Source organism: Thunnus thynnus, chromosome 21 (assembly GCF_963924715.1).
Source record: "Thunnus thynnus chromosome 21, fThuThy2.1, whole genome shotgun sequence".
Lineage (NCBI taxonomy): Eukaryota > Metazoa > Chordata > Actinopteri > Scombriformes > Scombridae > Thunnus > Thunnus thynnus.
The window spans coordinates 21,376,619-21,392,101 of record NC_089537.1 but is presented as its reverse complement, the minus strand read 5'-3'; the positions used below and the strand labels follow the sequence as shown (position 1 = coordinate 21,392,101).

Sequence of the window (15,483 nt, the reverse complement as noted above, 5' to 3'; positions counted from 1 at the left end):
AGGTTCTTCTTCCTCAAGTCCAACATCACCAGATGAGAAGATTGTTTAGTTATTTGCTAAGGAAATCCTCTCTGCAAACATGAAAACATAGCTCTCTTATTACATCAAACACTTAAGACAAGGGGAGAAACAGACTTAAACACGGCGCTCTGGTTTTAAAAGTACAAGTTTGTGTATTGCTGCTGAGCTCCAAGTTGGTGACTGTAAGCACAGTTACAGTCCATTATAAGATCAACAAAGTCTGTCATTGGCGCTGCTTGTTACCAAGAGGGAGAGAGCAGTGACTAGCTGTATCTTATAGTACCTTTATTCATCTCTATAAATTAGCATGGAAGCCTACTGCTTCAGAGAAGAACATCTAATTTTACTAAACATTCTCTTCAAGGTCCATTCAGTGGCTGGTCTGGAGCTTTCCATCATATCACATAACCTTTATTAGCAGATGGAGCTTGCCATGTTGTGCATGTTGGCCTAAAAGCTGAGATTTAAAGTTTAAAGTTCTCAGAATAGAATTTGAATTGGAACATTTACAGTTCCACAACAACTGTAAACCGTTACCTGCTGATGAAGATCATGGGATCTTCTACAAAACTTCTGGAACAGCTACTAAATAAACCTAATGGTGAGACTGTTTTCTCAACTGCTGTTTCCAAGATCAGGAATGAACTTTGACTCCCAACATCTATCGTCAAACTGGATTCCACAAGTCAGCATATTTAATTGGTATTTATTTTCAAATGCATAATTCTTTAAAAAGTTAAACCATTTTGGAAATTGTGAATCAATTCACTCCAAAAGAACTGGATAACTTTTCCTTACAGCATCATTTTTTTTTTGCAGTTTCTCACTTTACCACTGCTGCTTTTAACAGTTTACACTGAATGATCATGTGCTGACATATTTACATTGCAGAGAACTCCAATTATTGCTGTGTAGTCTCACATTTCAGGATCTGTTGAAGGATGCGAGGCAAATGTTTCATATTTGGTACTGTAAGTACAATGAAAACCTCACATTCTTCAACACATCCAAAAACAAAAGACTCCTCCAGATTCCCACATGTTCATTATAAAACTATTTCTAAATGACGCTGTTCATACTGTCGACACATTCTGCATATCCCCAGACTCCTTGTTTATCGGGGAGGATAGATGTGGAATGTGTTTATAAGTGTGTGCATGTGTGTTGAGTGCACATCAGAAGGGAGCTGCTGGAGCTTTTGTCTGAGTTAATTACTAAAACAGCATCAAACAACGGAACAGAAAAGCTCTCCATGGATAGCTTCCGCTGGCTGGACAGTTTGTCACAGCTTCAAAACCACCTCCCATCGCTGTGATAAGGTGTGTGTGTGTTTGTGTGTTTGTAGGTGTATGAATGTTTGTCAGTTGGATAGCATCTGTTTGTCTGTTTGTGTGGTTTTGAGCTTGTGTGTGTTGTCATGCTGGGTGTCCCACAATAATTTTGACTTCAAGCAGATAAAGAAAAGTGTCTGCGGGTGTCTAAACATCTTAACTACACACAGGCCAGTGTGGACATATTTTGGTCAGGTTTGGTGAAAGACTTCCGTGGCAGCAGCGGGAGCAGGCTTGCAAAGATAAGCCCTGTGGCTTTCAGGCTTTTCCCACTGTGTCTTTAATTGCTGAGATTCAGTGACAACCAGGTCTGTCACTTCAAAAGGTCAGTTCAACCAAATAGAAACTGATTTCTCACATAATGTTGTTGGTATTTGGCTACTTGCATGTAGTTTTAATTTTATTTAAAGTTTTAAAGTATCCATCTCTGACACCAGCAGTTCAGTGGAAATAAATAGACCTTGCTGTCAACAGTTTTCATTCCAACTATTTTCTTCTGACAATACAGTGCATATGAAAACTGTTTATAGGTCTTAAAAGGTCAATGTGTGTGGTCTGTGGATTACTCAGAAGAAATGGGACATTGGGCCTCATGCAAGAACATTATCATGTTCTTATTCTACATCCCTCTTTCATTTTTTTTCTGCAAGGCTTTATCATACAACTATTCCAGATTGAATTCAACAAACACTCATCCATCACTGGCATAATCAATGCCCCCAAATTGCTATATAAGGCTTCCTGTTTCAATCCATTTGTGGGAAAGTTTCCAAGAGTTAAAAGAACTACAAACTGCTGAGCTTGAAGTCAGTCATGGAATTAGAGGACTCTACAAAATTAGAAAATATTACTACATCTGTCAACGACAGACTAAAGAGACTGTAGTGGACTTAATGATGACAAGGAGAACAAATCCTGGCCCAGCATTCATTGACGACTTCTCCTGGGCCATACACCACTCCACTGTTATCGGAAAGGTACAACAATGCCTCTCCTTTCTGAGGAAGATGAGGAAAGCCAGACTTCCACAGAACGTTCACGTTAACTTTTACAGGTGCACGGTGGAGAGTATCCTGACGTGCTGCATCACAGTGTGCACCAGGGAGGACCACAAAGCTCTGCAGAGGGTCATCAAGATGGCCCAAAACAACATTGGGACACAGCTGCCAGCAGTCGAGGACATCTATCATGCCCGATGTAGGGGCAGGGCCTACAACATCATCCGTGACCCAACACACCCTGCCCACCACTGCAATACATGCATGCACCACAAACAGCTTCTTCCCCAAAGCTGTCAAATTGTTGAATATGGCCTGACACACCACCCCCCCACCACCCTCAAAAACACACATAGACACACATATATACATATACCGCTCCCCCCAATGACTGAACTCTCCACCGTGTAATATGCTCATATTCCATACTTGTTCACTTGTTTACACTCTATTCTTACAGTGTTTGTATCTTGTGTTGCTGCTAAATTGTATCTTAGGTCATTTATCAAGCAAAATAACAAGCATTCCACTTCTCCAATGTGAGGATTTGCTGCTTATATCACAAATATTGCTGAGCCTTGGGTTGTTGATTGGACAAAACATGCAATGTGAAGAATTCACTTAGGGCTCTGGAAAATTGTAATGGATATTTTTCAGACATTTGATAGACTTATAAATAAATCTGCCAAACGAAAAACAACTGATAATTAAAACATTTGTCAGTTCCATCCTAATTATTCATTTATTAAGGAAGTATAATTATTATAGTAAATCAAAGTGTTTTTACTCCTGTGGAAAAGCCAGACCATCTGATAATTCTGACTGTTCTGTTGAATAAATGTCCTCTGCAGTCACTTGTGTGTGCCACTTGAGAATAAATCAGTTTGTACAAGTTGGTCCTTGCATAAGGTCAGTTTTCAATGCTTTGGGCAGCACAAATGAAATTCCACTCACGGCTATTATATTGGAGTAATGTCAGAGGTAAAAACTAACTGCAAAGCTAGATACCAAAAGGGGTATGTGAGAAAATGTGTGTTATGTGAGAGTGATTTGGGTGAACTGAACCATTAAATAGTGCACACATACCTTAAAGTTGCACTACTTTGCATGGAAATTCTGCCAAATTTTCACAAATCATGATATGACAGAAAGATTGACTGTAACAATACTCTGAAACAAGTTTTGAAAGTGCTTGTGTGTGTGTATCTCTGAATGTGGATGCTTTGAGTGCTTAAGATTAACAACTATCAGTTTGGAAATACTATTCTTCTCACACTATTGTTGGATATTCCCTACCCTCTTCAGGTAGAATCATATCTTCAGCTCCCTTTATTAAAATCCCTATTTCAATATTTTATTTTTCTATTGGAGTCACGTCTGGGGCCCAGTGAATGACACAATAACTTGATATCTTATTCAATTGAAATGCCATGGAGCAATAACGATTTGCTACAGCAAACAGCTTGCAAATAAAGCTTGTCTCCCTGAGCGGTAATAAAAAGCCTCATGTGGAAGAGGTTATATTAGGACTGTGAGAAATCAAATAGATAGGATCTGGAGTGCTCGATTTCATTCAGAGCTCTGAAAAAGAGTTAGCCTGCCTTGTGGGGCAGGGCAAATATTGAAACATTGCACTCAAACTAAGTCAGGGGGAGTTGAACAACATGCTGAAATGTCAGGAGGTTACAGACACATGTGCAAAAGCTGCCTAGTACCTGTCTGAGGCCACATATTTGGCATCAGTGACAGATTTTTGTGGATAATCTTCAATTTATGAGTTTACATGCACTTAGTAAGTTACAAGGTTAGTGTTTTTCTGCAAATCTAATTTCTTTAGGGTGACAGCAAGCTAATTAGTTCAGTCGTTAACGGGAGGCACTGTAGGTTTACTCAAAAGACATATTTGTACCACTGGCTCATAACTGTCTACAAACCATGCCTTTATTTAGAACAGTTTATACTCTAACAGGATGGTGCAACACAGCTAAGCTATGATAGATTCCTCCGTTTTGCACTTTGCGGATCTCCATTCCCTCAAAGGTCAGCACTGTCAAGACCTAAGCCCCTAATCCACAGTCCTTTTTCTTTGCAAAAACACATTCTTAAATTCAGCTGAAGTCTTCTGTGGTTTGCCAGGCACGGTTTCCTGCGGTGGAGGGATAGTAACACAAACAGGGAATTCAGTGCTCAACGACCATAACTGTGGAAAATACCCACTTGATTTGACCAACTCAGACTTGTGAGGCCTATTGTTTTCAGATGAAGTTAAGAATGCATCATAGAACAAGGACTCTGAATTTTGTCCCCCATAACTTATAGTGTAATCGTGCTAGGAAGGCTTCTTTTCATAGTAAGTATGGACAGCATGATTACAGCCACCGGTAACACTTTCAATGTACATATGGGAATGTGTGTACTATATTAAGATAGACCAGAAAGCATAAGTTACCGAGGGCAGGGCTAGAGAGAAATCTTAAAGATACCCTCCAGACATGTATTAAGATGTATAAAAATATTCTGCTGTGCCTGATATGGTTTTTCCATATAATTACCACTTTAAAATCCATAAAATGGCATCTCCTTCTTCTCCCCCTCATTAAAAATTCCTAAATCTATAAATATGCAAATATATTTCATTTCAGAAGTTTAACTGCAGGACACAAGATGTCTCCTACTTCACTGTACAGTCCATTCTCAATATATGTGCACTGGACGCTTCAAGTTTCCACATCATACTTGTATAAGCTGAATATTGAACCAGCTTCCAAACCAGGTGTGATGTCACAAATCCTGATCATAGGCCCGCCTCCTTAAAATAAGATTTTTAATGAGCACAGAGAAACTTTCTGTCTTCAGCAGATGAATGTGATAACTAACTTTGCACATACAGCATTTTGTACGGTGAAGCTCAAACATCCAACTCTAGGAACAAGAAGAAAAATATATTTTTGAGTGGAGGGGGACTTTAACAATGACTTCATACACAAGGGGGTCAAATATAAACTGCACAGCCTCCAGTGAAAAAGCACAGAACAAGTCTTTTGTTTAACCCTGTGATGTATATATATCTTTAAATACTTGTACACTTACACGGGTGATGAGATCCATGTTCACAGACGTCAAAAACTGCAAAGACCCTTTTATTATGTCGAGTGTTAACCTTTAACAAGGGGCAGCTTTGAGGTTTCTGCATACACAAAGGCTAACAAGGTCACATAAGCTTGACATCCTGTGCACATGCCTGCAGGGTCCAGACTCCACTTTTAGTTGGAGATAACCTTCCTAAACAACAGAGGTCCTGGGACTCAGGGCCGAATGAGTCACCGATTATCTGTGTTTACAAAGGTCAGCGTCGTTATAGCCCTGGATGTGAACTGTCCAACAGCTTATCTGTCACCTGGCCCCGATGGCCGAACAGGCTCCTGTGTAAAGATGTAAGAGTGAAGCTGTCAGAGGATCTGGAGATGGTAAACAAGCTAGGGCCAGAGCTCATCTAACCCCTGTGTATGTGTGTGTGTGTGATAGTTACCAGAAAGATTCAGTATGTGTGTTAGTGAAGGAAGGAGAGAAAAGAGGTATGTGAGAGTGGAGAGAGGTAAAGAGGGAAGCCCCTCTCAGCCCTCAGGACATAATTAAACTTTCCCATCCCAACTAGAGCAACATGGTGGTGTGTCTCCAACTCCAGTGCTCTGCTAAATCTTTTGATTAGCCAGCCAGAGTTTGTGGTGAAGCTCCCCCTTCATCTCTTCCAACTGTGTGCCTTGTAGCAAAACATGTACATGAAATGTTATTAGGGTTATTAAGCACATAGTGCATGGAATTCATATTTTCTTGTAAAATTCTAATATCGTTAAGTGTATGAAGGCTGAATTCTCGTGTCTTTCGGAAAAACCTCCTGCGAAACATTTTCTTGTCAGCACTGGAGCTTTCAACCGCGCCTGCTAACAAATGCTATTATCATGATTAGTGTGTGTATGTGTGTGTGTTATCCTTTGTGTGCAATAGAAGGATAAGTGATTGTCTATGATGCCAACTCCTAAGTGTGCAGAACACATTTTTTGCAGCATAATTATGCACAACTTGCTGCTAAATAGCCGCGTCATTTTTCCCCTAGAATTTTACTACCCTGGTTCTCAGTCTCTCCTGCACACACACACACACACACACATGCTCATACGCACACAGGTGACACCCCTTATCAATCAAGCGGGGAGAAACAAAGAGGCATCCACAGGGCAATTGTAATCTTCGATGTGTATCATCATTCTGTACGCCTCTTCTATCTCGTGGAGGAGGAAGACAATGTGATCATCTGCCTTTAAGAGAAAGACAGAAAGAAACACTTTAAAGTCATGTCAAAGTTACGCCCTATCACATGCACACATGTGCAGGGTAAGCACGCATGCAGGCAACAACACGCTTTCAGGCCAGACTCAAGGGCTGCTGTAGGGTGAAATAAACAAAGCGCACAAATGAGTAAGAGTGCAAACAAGCTGTAAATAGAAGGAGGAAGGAAACAACAGAAATTAAAGGGTGAGATCATGTGAGTGCAACGTCTGTGTTGTTTTTACTTTTTGTGGCAGCTGGCAAGTTTTAAAGTGATAATCTCTTTTGTTTTGTTAAACCTTTATTTCAATTAGATATAAACACACGCTGTCTTCTAGAAAAAGAACCAGAAACTGTGAGTAAGAGCAGAAAGTTTGGGGACTGCCTGAAATATATTTCTATTGTTATTTCATGTTTTTCCCTATTGTCAGCATATGAAAAGACCAAAACCAACAATACACAATGCTGGAATCAGACTACACAATATTTCTGGCTTTAGAGATGGTTACCACAAGTTGGACTACTACCAACCATAGTTTCCTGTCTTTCAAAACCTGCATGATGTATAAAGGTAATCGAGAACAAGGTGCCAGAGATCAAGTTTTCAAACCGATGTTCCAAATGACAACAACGAAGTTATTGTGTAAAGTTATGTGAGAAAGTCCAGTGCTCTTATGGGTCAACGTCACGGAAAAACATCCCAGAAATTACAATAACGGAGGTCTATTGCACAGAGTGAGAATAAGCTACATCAGACTTTGGATACACACACACACACACACACACACACAATCAGTTCCTTGTTAGTTTAGGCTTTTCATGTGATCTGTTGATAGTAAGAAAAACAGGAACATTGCCAGCCTCATCCTTCGACAGAACATTTGAGGGGAAATTCATTCTCTCCACTAGAATTGTCGGAATATTTGAATTGACAAACAGCCTGCCGCTCAAACCGCTCCTTTGTTGTTGTGAAATGTTTCATTAAAGAACACGGAAGTCAAATTGTCTCTCTCCTCCTCCTCCTCCCACTCCCCTGATAGCTCCACGCAGACCACAGTTTAACGAGGCCATTTCATTTGCTGGGACCCCTACGCAGAACAAACGTGTCGTTTTAATCAACACTGGCTGGTTGATTGCAATTGCGCCATGAAACTTTGCCTCCTCTATTTACATCATACTCGGAGCTGTCGTCGTGACCTTGCGGTGCCTCGTCTCTGGGATTCACCCTTCAGCGGCCCAATCAGCCCACCCACATGTGTGATATAATTCCAGGACAGTGTTGTGATATTGATGTCAGACGCCCGTCACGCCCACTCGCATAGCTCCAGTATCAGTAATGCCTTTGATGGGAGGAGGAGAAAAAGCAAAATTTCTTCTTGGTTTGCACCCTTGCAGAGACATGAGGGGAAGTGGGGCGACCATGAATCTTTGAAGTGTTGGCTGATGGGTTTCAAACAGCATAACATTTCTGTGTGTAATGCAACACGCAACGCTGAGAGGGATGAGATCTGTCGGCCGGGTTCCCCGAGATGTGTTGATGCGCCACTTTCACACCAACCCCCTGCTGTTTCCCCTAACATCCTGCATCCCTCTGCTGCTTCATGCTTCACATCCTCTCTCCTGTATTTCTTGCCCACTTTTGTTACAATTCTCCCTCTTTCTTTCTTTTTTTTTTTTAGTTCTTGTTCTTCCTTTCATGTGCTCTTTATTCTGATATTTCAAGGAAATTATCCTCTCTTTACTGATTTCCTCTCCCCTGGTTGAAGGGATAATGTGCATGGGAGGTAGGGACAGACAACACTCTCTCTGTCTTTCTCGTTGGCTTTTTAATGCTGTCTGTCTGCTTGACTCTCTCCTCTCTCTCTCTCTCTCAGACGGGGGACTTGTGGTGATGAAGATGCTCATTTCTCTCTCCCCTGGAGGGCCAGATTGCAGTGTTGTGCCATTAACCAGAAGTTGCGCTCATGCCTTGGCAGCTTATTAACATATTTCATCTGCATGCGCTACTCTCCCTTCACAATTCAATTGCGCTTCTTATTTTTCTTGCAGTAATGTGCAAGCTGTAAGTTACAATAACTTATTTTGGTAATTCGAGTGAAATAATCACTGCTTCCCATTAGGAACAGAGGAAAGTGTTTTAGCGTATAATTACACTGTGGAAAAAACAGAAGCTAAAGCCCCAACTGAATTATGGAGCTATCTGTAATGTTTTGGGTAGGAGACAGAGGTGGCCACACACATATACAGAGGGGAAAACAAATAGTTGGCCACACACTGACATGTAACTACACAGCATCTGTCAAATGCGCTTGTGAAAGTATGACAGAATCTGGGAAGAGAAACTGTGCAGGGAGAGAGACACAAGAGGTTTTTTCCTAAGTGGCAGCACATCTACACCAGTGTCCCACAGTCGTTAACAGTGTATTTCAGGGGCTGTACATGCATGGATACACAAAAACACACGTACACACACACACACACAGTCATTAAAATGCACCTGCCTCCACTCTGCCCCCTCTCCCTGTCGCTCTCTTTTGTATACTTCCCTTTGTTCAATGCTAATGGTCCACGGCGACTTTCAGTTATCCCGAGAAGCAGGAATGTTGCACGGACCGACAGGGAGGGGAGAGCTCACCCCAACGGCAAGGAAAAGCCTGGAGGAGCCGGGCCTAGAGGGCAGCAGGGTCCGAGGAAGCGGAGCTTTTTACACAGCACCACACTGGATTAAACTTTGACCCAAAGCTTGAAGCTCTAAATACTCTAAACTCTCAGTTGCAGGTTGAGGAGGTGCGCATAGTTGTTTAATGACCCAGCGTAAAGGCCGCAGGGGGGGGGTAAGTGTCAGATCTCAGCTGGACTCATCAGTTTACCATGAGGCAGCCGGGATGGCAGCTTGTTAAACATGACTCTGAGCGGGAGGCTCTGGCAAATTATCTGAGGTGTTTATTTAGCTCTCACATCATTATTTTTCCTCTTTGGGGTTGCTTCATAGTAAAATTCATTTCAGCAGCAACTTAGGGAAGAATCAAACTATTTTCCAAGTGATTTGAATGGTGCCACACCTGAGAAATAATCTAACTACACTGATAACATTTGCTTTTATTACATCCAACTGACTACTCACGTGAAAACATCAGATAATGCATTTATTTCACTCCATTAATGGGCACCAGTGAGCTCCTCGCGAGCTTGTCGTCAGTGGCTCTCCACGATCGAGCTAATTATTCCTCATCATATCCAGCAGGTAGTAATTAGGCCTTTGTTACTCGCGATCATACTGTTGATACAATAGACGGCTCTCAGGCTGCAATTGTTCTCTGCAATTGTGAAGAGGTAAAGGAGATTATGCATTTTAATAGGTGAGAATTAAAATAATACGAGGCTAAACCCAGCGAGAGGAGAGACCACCCTCTTTGTGTTTATTACTTATGTTTATTCATGGGATATATGAGTATAATATCATGATTCAAAGTGACTCATTCATCGTGCTCAATCAAGTGTTCTTGACTGCCGCAGATGATCAGAATGGAAAACCAAATTGACTCCTGTCTCCAATGATATACAGCAGAGGCAAAACAAAAAGCAAATTGGCTATTTCAGAGATCACGCTATAAAAAGCTGATTGCTGAGTGTGTTTTCTGCAGATGATGTTTGTCATACAAAAAAGGGATAAAAGGGATTCTAAGTGATAGGCTAGCTGATTTTGACGAACACAACCCTCAGAAGACTCTTAGCTGATTGCTGTTACACCCACAATCACCCATTTGGAGGAACCTATGCACAAACATGATTTTATTATTTTCTTTTTTTTTTTTACTGAATTTCATTCAAAATGTGATTGTGACAGGACGAGAGTCTTCCCACCAGAAAAACAAGAGCATCATCCAAATGCTTAAGACGGGAGACTGTTCTTTCTTAGAAGCAAAGGTGGAAGTATTATCACGCTGTTAAAGTACAGCAAAGGGGTAGATGAATGGACGTATATGCAGTCGATTGCATAATGTCTTAGCATTTAACCATAACTGATTCCAAACATTTAAGTAGTTTTAGTAACCTACACCTCAACCATAGGGGTGGCTGAACATAAAATGCTCCCATGAATAATTTTTGTAACAGTCGTTTTGGAATATACTGAATTTGAAACATGCTTTGTTGAGTATCTTTGATCTCAGAAATAGTATCACACAAAATCTTAAAGTTCAGATCTACTCAAAAATATCTTTTTCTTCTTGTTCCTACAGTTGGATGTCTGAGCTTCGCTGTGCAGACTGATGTGTGTGCAGAGTTTGACACTAGAAAGCTGTTTTTACATTCATCTGCTTAAGGAGGAAAGTTTCTCTGTGCTAATTAAAAATCTGATTTGAAGGGGTGGGCCTATGCACAGGATTTATGACATCACAACTAGTTTGGAAGTCAATCCCGGTCCAATATTCAAACTAAAGAAGTGTGATGTGGAAACTTGAAGCTTCCAGTGCAAAAACACTGAGAATAGACTTTACAGTGGAGTTGGAGACATCTTGTGTCCAACATTAACTTCTGAAATGAAATATATTTGCATATTCACAGATTCTGAAATTTTTAATGAAGGAGAAGTGGACACCATTGCCAAGAACTTTAAAGTGGTACTTATACTTTTTTATGGAAAGACCATATCAGGCACACATTATTGTTACAAGCAGAGTACTTTATATGTCTTAATACATGTCTAGAGGGGATCTTTAAAAGAGTAGTTTTGGGAAATACACTTTTTGTTGAAATATGCATTTTGAGAATTGGCTTTCTTCCCAAAAGTTTGATGATATTGATACCACTCTTGTGTTTGATAGTGGTAATGATCTTTTCATCTAAATCTAAGAAATTACTCAAACCATTTCTATAACTCAAGTTGTCTCATAACCACTGTCTTTGTTCAAAGATGGTCTCTGGCTTGATAGTTCTCTCAGCCAAGTCCTGTAATTGAGTACAATTTTGAGGTACTTTACTTGAGTATTTCATTTTATACTTTTTTATACTTCCAATCCACTATATTTCAGAGGGAAATACTGTATTTTTTACTCCACTACATTTATTTGACAGCTTTAGTTATTTTTCAGATGAAGATTTGACACAATGGATAATATAACAAGCTTTTAAAATGCAACACATTGTTAAAGATAAAAACAGTGGTTTCAGACCTTATAAAAAGCAGTTTGTAGTCGGGTCACATTTCAGATGTCTATGAGTTGTTAACAGCTCCACCAAATAGTGATTTTTCCCTCTAAACTTCTCACATGCTTTCATTTCAATAAATGTTCAAACGATCTAATGTTTCACCAAAAATCAAACTGAAAACAGATTTGTGTATCAAAACTTTTTTTTTCCTCTTTCTCCTCCCATTAATCATCTCATGACCCCTCAGATTTACCTGGTGACCTTTTGGAGGGGCCCGACCCCTAGGTTGGGAACCACTGGACTAAACTAGCTAACTGTATATAAAGTAGATGAAACTAGCTCCACTGATGCTTCAGTATTAATAATCTAATGATGTCATGTATAATAATATATCAGTCAGAGGGATGACATGAGGACTTTTACTTTAATACTTTAAGTACATTTTGCTGCAAATACTTATGTAGTCTTACTTAAGTAGGATTTTTTTCATGCAGGACTTTTACCTGTACTGGAGTATTTTTACATTGCTGTGGTGGTGCTTTTACTAATAGTTTTGCATTATTCAAACGTACAAGCTTTCTTTGGAATTTCCAGCTGCACACACGGATAATGTTGACCCCCTAACAATGTAGGATATGTCTGACCATGCAAGGGAATGTACAGGGAGAAACTATGAATGACTGTATGAATGTGGTTATCTGGTCAGTGGTCACTGAATCACAATATTTCACTGTATCCGTGGAGACAGAAAGAAGCAAAAACAAAAAGCAGGTGGAAGACATTCATCATAAAGGAGTTAAAGGTAAAGGAAAAGAATGCACTGTGTCTCTTTTTAGTGTGATCTATGGTTCTCTGTATCACAGGTCACAGTGAACAGCGATGATAACAAGCACCACATTTTACATGGACACAAATCAACTTGTAAACCCTGGCACAATACTCCGTTGAGAATGGATTGAAATGTGTACGAGTTGATGTCACTTGTTTTTTGTAACGCCAGGAGGAACACTTCTTTCCTCCTGCCTTATCTTTACTGCGAACTGATATCTTCAGCTACAACAGTGGTATTTTTCTGCGAATGATTGAGAGTCTACAGAACACAAGCCCAGGTATCTGTTTTCAAAACAAATACACTGAGAACATCGACCATAATTCTCTCCATCAATTACAGCCATGGATCAAGTTGAGGTAGCAAAGAGAGATACATTCAACAAAGCAAATGTTTCATTCATACACAGTCAAGCTTCTTGGAATAAGGGCTGTGAAAACAATCTGTCTGAAAACATAAACCAAACACTGCACACCTGATTAATCTTTTAGTCTAATAAAATAATGAAAAATGCTCATCAAAACTTCCTTCCTCAAATTTAAAATCAAAAGATATTAAGAAAACAAAGAGAAACAGCAAATCCTCACATTAGAGGAGCTGGAACTAGTGAACGTTTGGCAATAATGCTTTATGATACAATAAATATGAAGCTAAAGCTAGCAGCCATTTAGCTTGATTTAGCATATAGACTGGAAGACACAGCTAGCCAGGCTCTGCTCATTGTAACCAAACCAAAGTTTAAAAACAAGAAGTTGTGGTTTTACGGGGGTTATGGCTATTTCTTGAGTCTCTAGTCATTGCCTGGCAACTTCACCATGACAACATGACTCACGTTGACGACATAACTCCAGGAAGTTGCTCAGCATAGCTTTGTAAGTGGGTTAGCTTAAACACATCTAACTGGCATCATCTAATTCTTCAAAAGAAAGTGAAAAAGCACATTTCCCAAAATGTCAAACTATTCCTTTAACAAATATAAACTGTCAAATCAATTAATCTGCTACAATCTACATGCATGATGACGTAAACAGAAACATTAATGTGTCCCCTCCAGCACACACCAAATCTACTACATCAGCACCTGTACTGAATAAAACAGTAAGCCTTACAATAAAACCTAGTACAAGTTTTATTTAAACAACTTTTTAAAGTTTTCTTTTTTTTGGATAAAAGTGCTGATGTCTACAATTTTATTAAGTAATTGGTAGATAAAGTGTGACGGTTTAAAAAATGAATCCATTTTCTTAAAGATGGAAGATTTAGAAGTAATCAAGTGTAAGAAAAACACACTTCTTATTCCTCATACTGTGAGCACCTGCAATCTGTATTCAGTTTTTGCTCCTTACTTTTAATTAAGACTTTACAACGTTTAATAAGTTTCACCAGACGCAAACACACAAATCACATCTGATAAGATAACAACTTGGCCGACTTGCAAAAGTGTTGCCCTTCACTGTGTCCACAATGTAATAGCCTAACGCTCAATAAACTACCTATGGGCGGAGTGGAGTGGTGGGGGGGGGGACTCTGTGTCACTATGATTCATGAAGTCTTTCAACCACACAAACCCACTTTCTGTTTATTTCCTTCAGATTTTGAGTTAAGTGCCTTTATTAAGAGAGTAACAAATCACCTCCCAGTACTGAACACAGGAAACCTTTTGCTGATGATTGCTGAAGTTTCTCTATTAGGTCATTGTTTTTTCCTGGTCAGACATTTCCAAGAAATAAAGGAAACCAGGAAAAATTGCTTTAATCTTGCCTGCAATTTGGTAGCTTTGAACTGTAACAGTGAATCAACAATTTTATCACGTGCCTCGTGATGGTGAACTGATAACTTCTCAAATACTTCTAGGGTGGCTCAACCTGATCTGACTTTGAACTCCTTGATCTGCAAAATCTGTAAATCGCCCTGACTGTTCCACATTATTCAGTTTGTTGAGTGTTTTCTCAATGATGCAAACACTCTCCAAACTGTACCAAGATTACTTTTTTCCTCCGATTGGAGAGCTCCGGAGCACAGGCACTGCTGGTGTGATGAATCAAGTGGTGTGTTTGTGCTTCCTCTGAAGTAATGCATTTGCCATGAATGCTCCTCTTGAGCCCTCCTCGTGCCTCTCTATTGTCCTCTCCATGCCGATGCTATCAAACACAACAAATGCCTCCCTCTGTTATATTTTCTTGGGGGCTTTCATCTGTGCTTGCCTTTATCTAAGAGGGGGGTGGACAGGGAGTGCTGTGACATTTATCTCGGTGTTGGTATGTCAGCAAGTGTGTGCGTGCATACGGTCCCTTTCTCTTTATCTCTGAAGAGTGGGTTAGATACACAGGGTGTAAGAGCAGCAGAAAGATGAAGATAGTAATGTGTGCTGGAATGCTGGTATCTCACTGGGTTTCCTGCTGAGCGCGGTAGGGGAAGCTTCTGCATCTGCACGTGCGTGTTGAAAGGCTTTATGATGTTCATCTGCTTAGTCCGGTTTGAGACTGAAAAGCATCCTGAAATAATGCAGCACAAGTAAAGTTCCTGAGCCGAAAAACATAAATAGAACGAGGACTCATGTAGAGCTGAGATCACCATCAACCACAAAGGCATTCACCAGTTTATGATTAAACCAATGACAGTAAAACAGATCGGACCTCTGGGAGTGCTTAGGACTTCCCAGATAAGAGCCACTGTGGTTTGCAAAACGTGCTGTCTAGCACGGTCCGGCCCTTTGAAGACCGTGAAAGACAGCAAGGTTCCTGCTCACGAGGGAAACGTGTGTGAGGGATGCTGTGCCTCACTGACACACATTTATCATTTTGCTTTCCTGCTCGCCCCTTAAACA

General features: G+C 40.2%; 1 protein-coding gene across 7 annotated transcripts in view; it reads right to left on the bottom strand.

Moving 5' to 3' along the window:
* The window catches only part of nrp1a (neuropilin 1a), a 189,754-nt gene that overhangs the window by 76,743 nt on the left and 97,528 nt on the right, over positions 1-15,483 (bottom strand). The gene's annotated exons all lie outside the window — the stretch shown is intronic.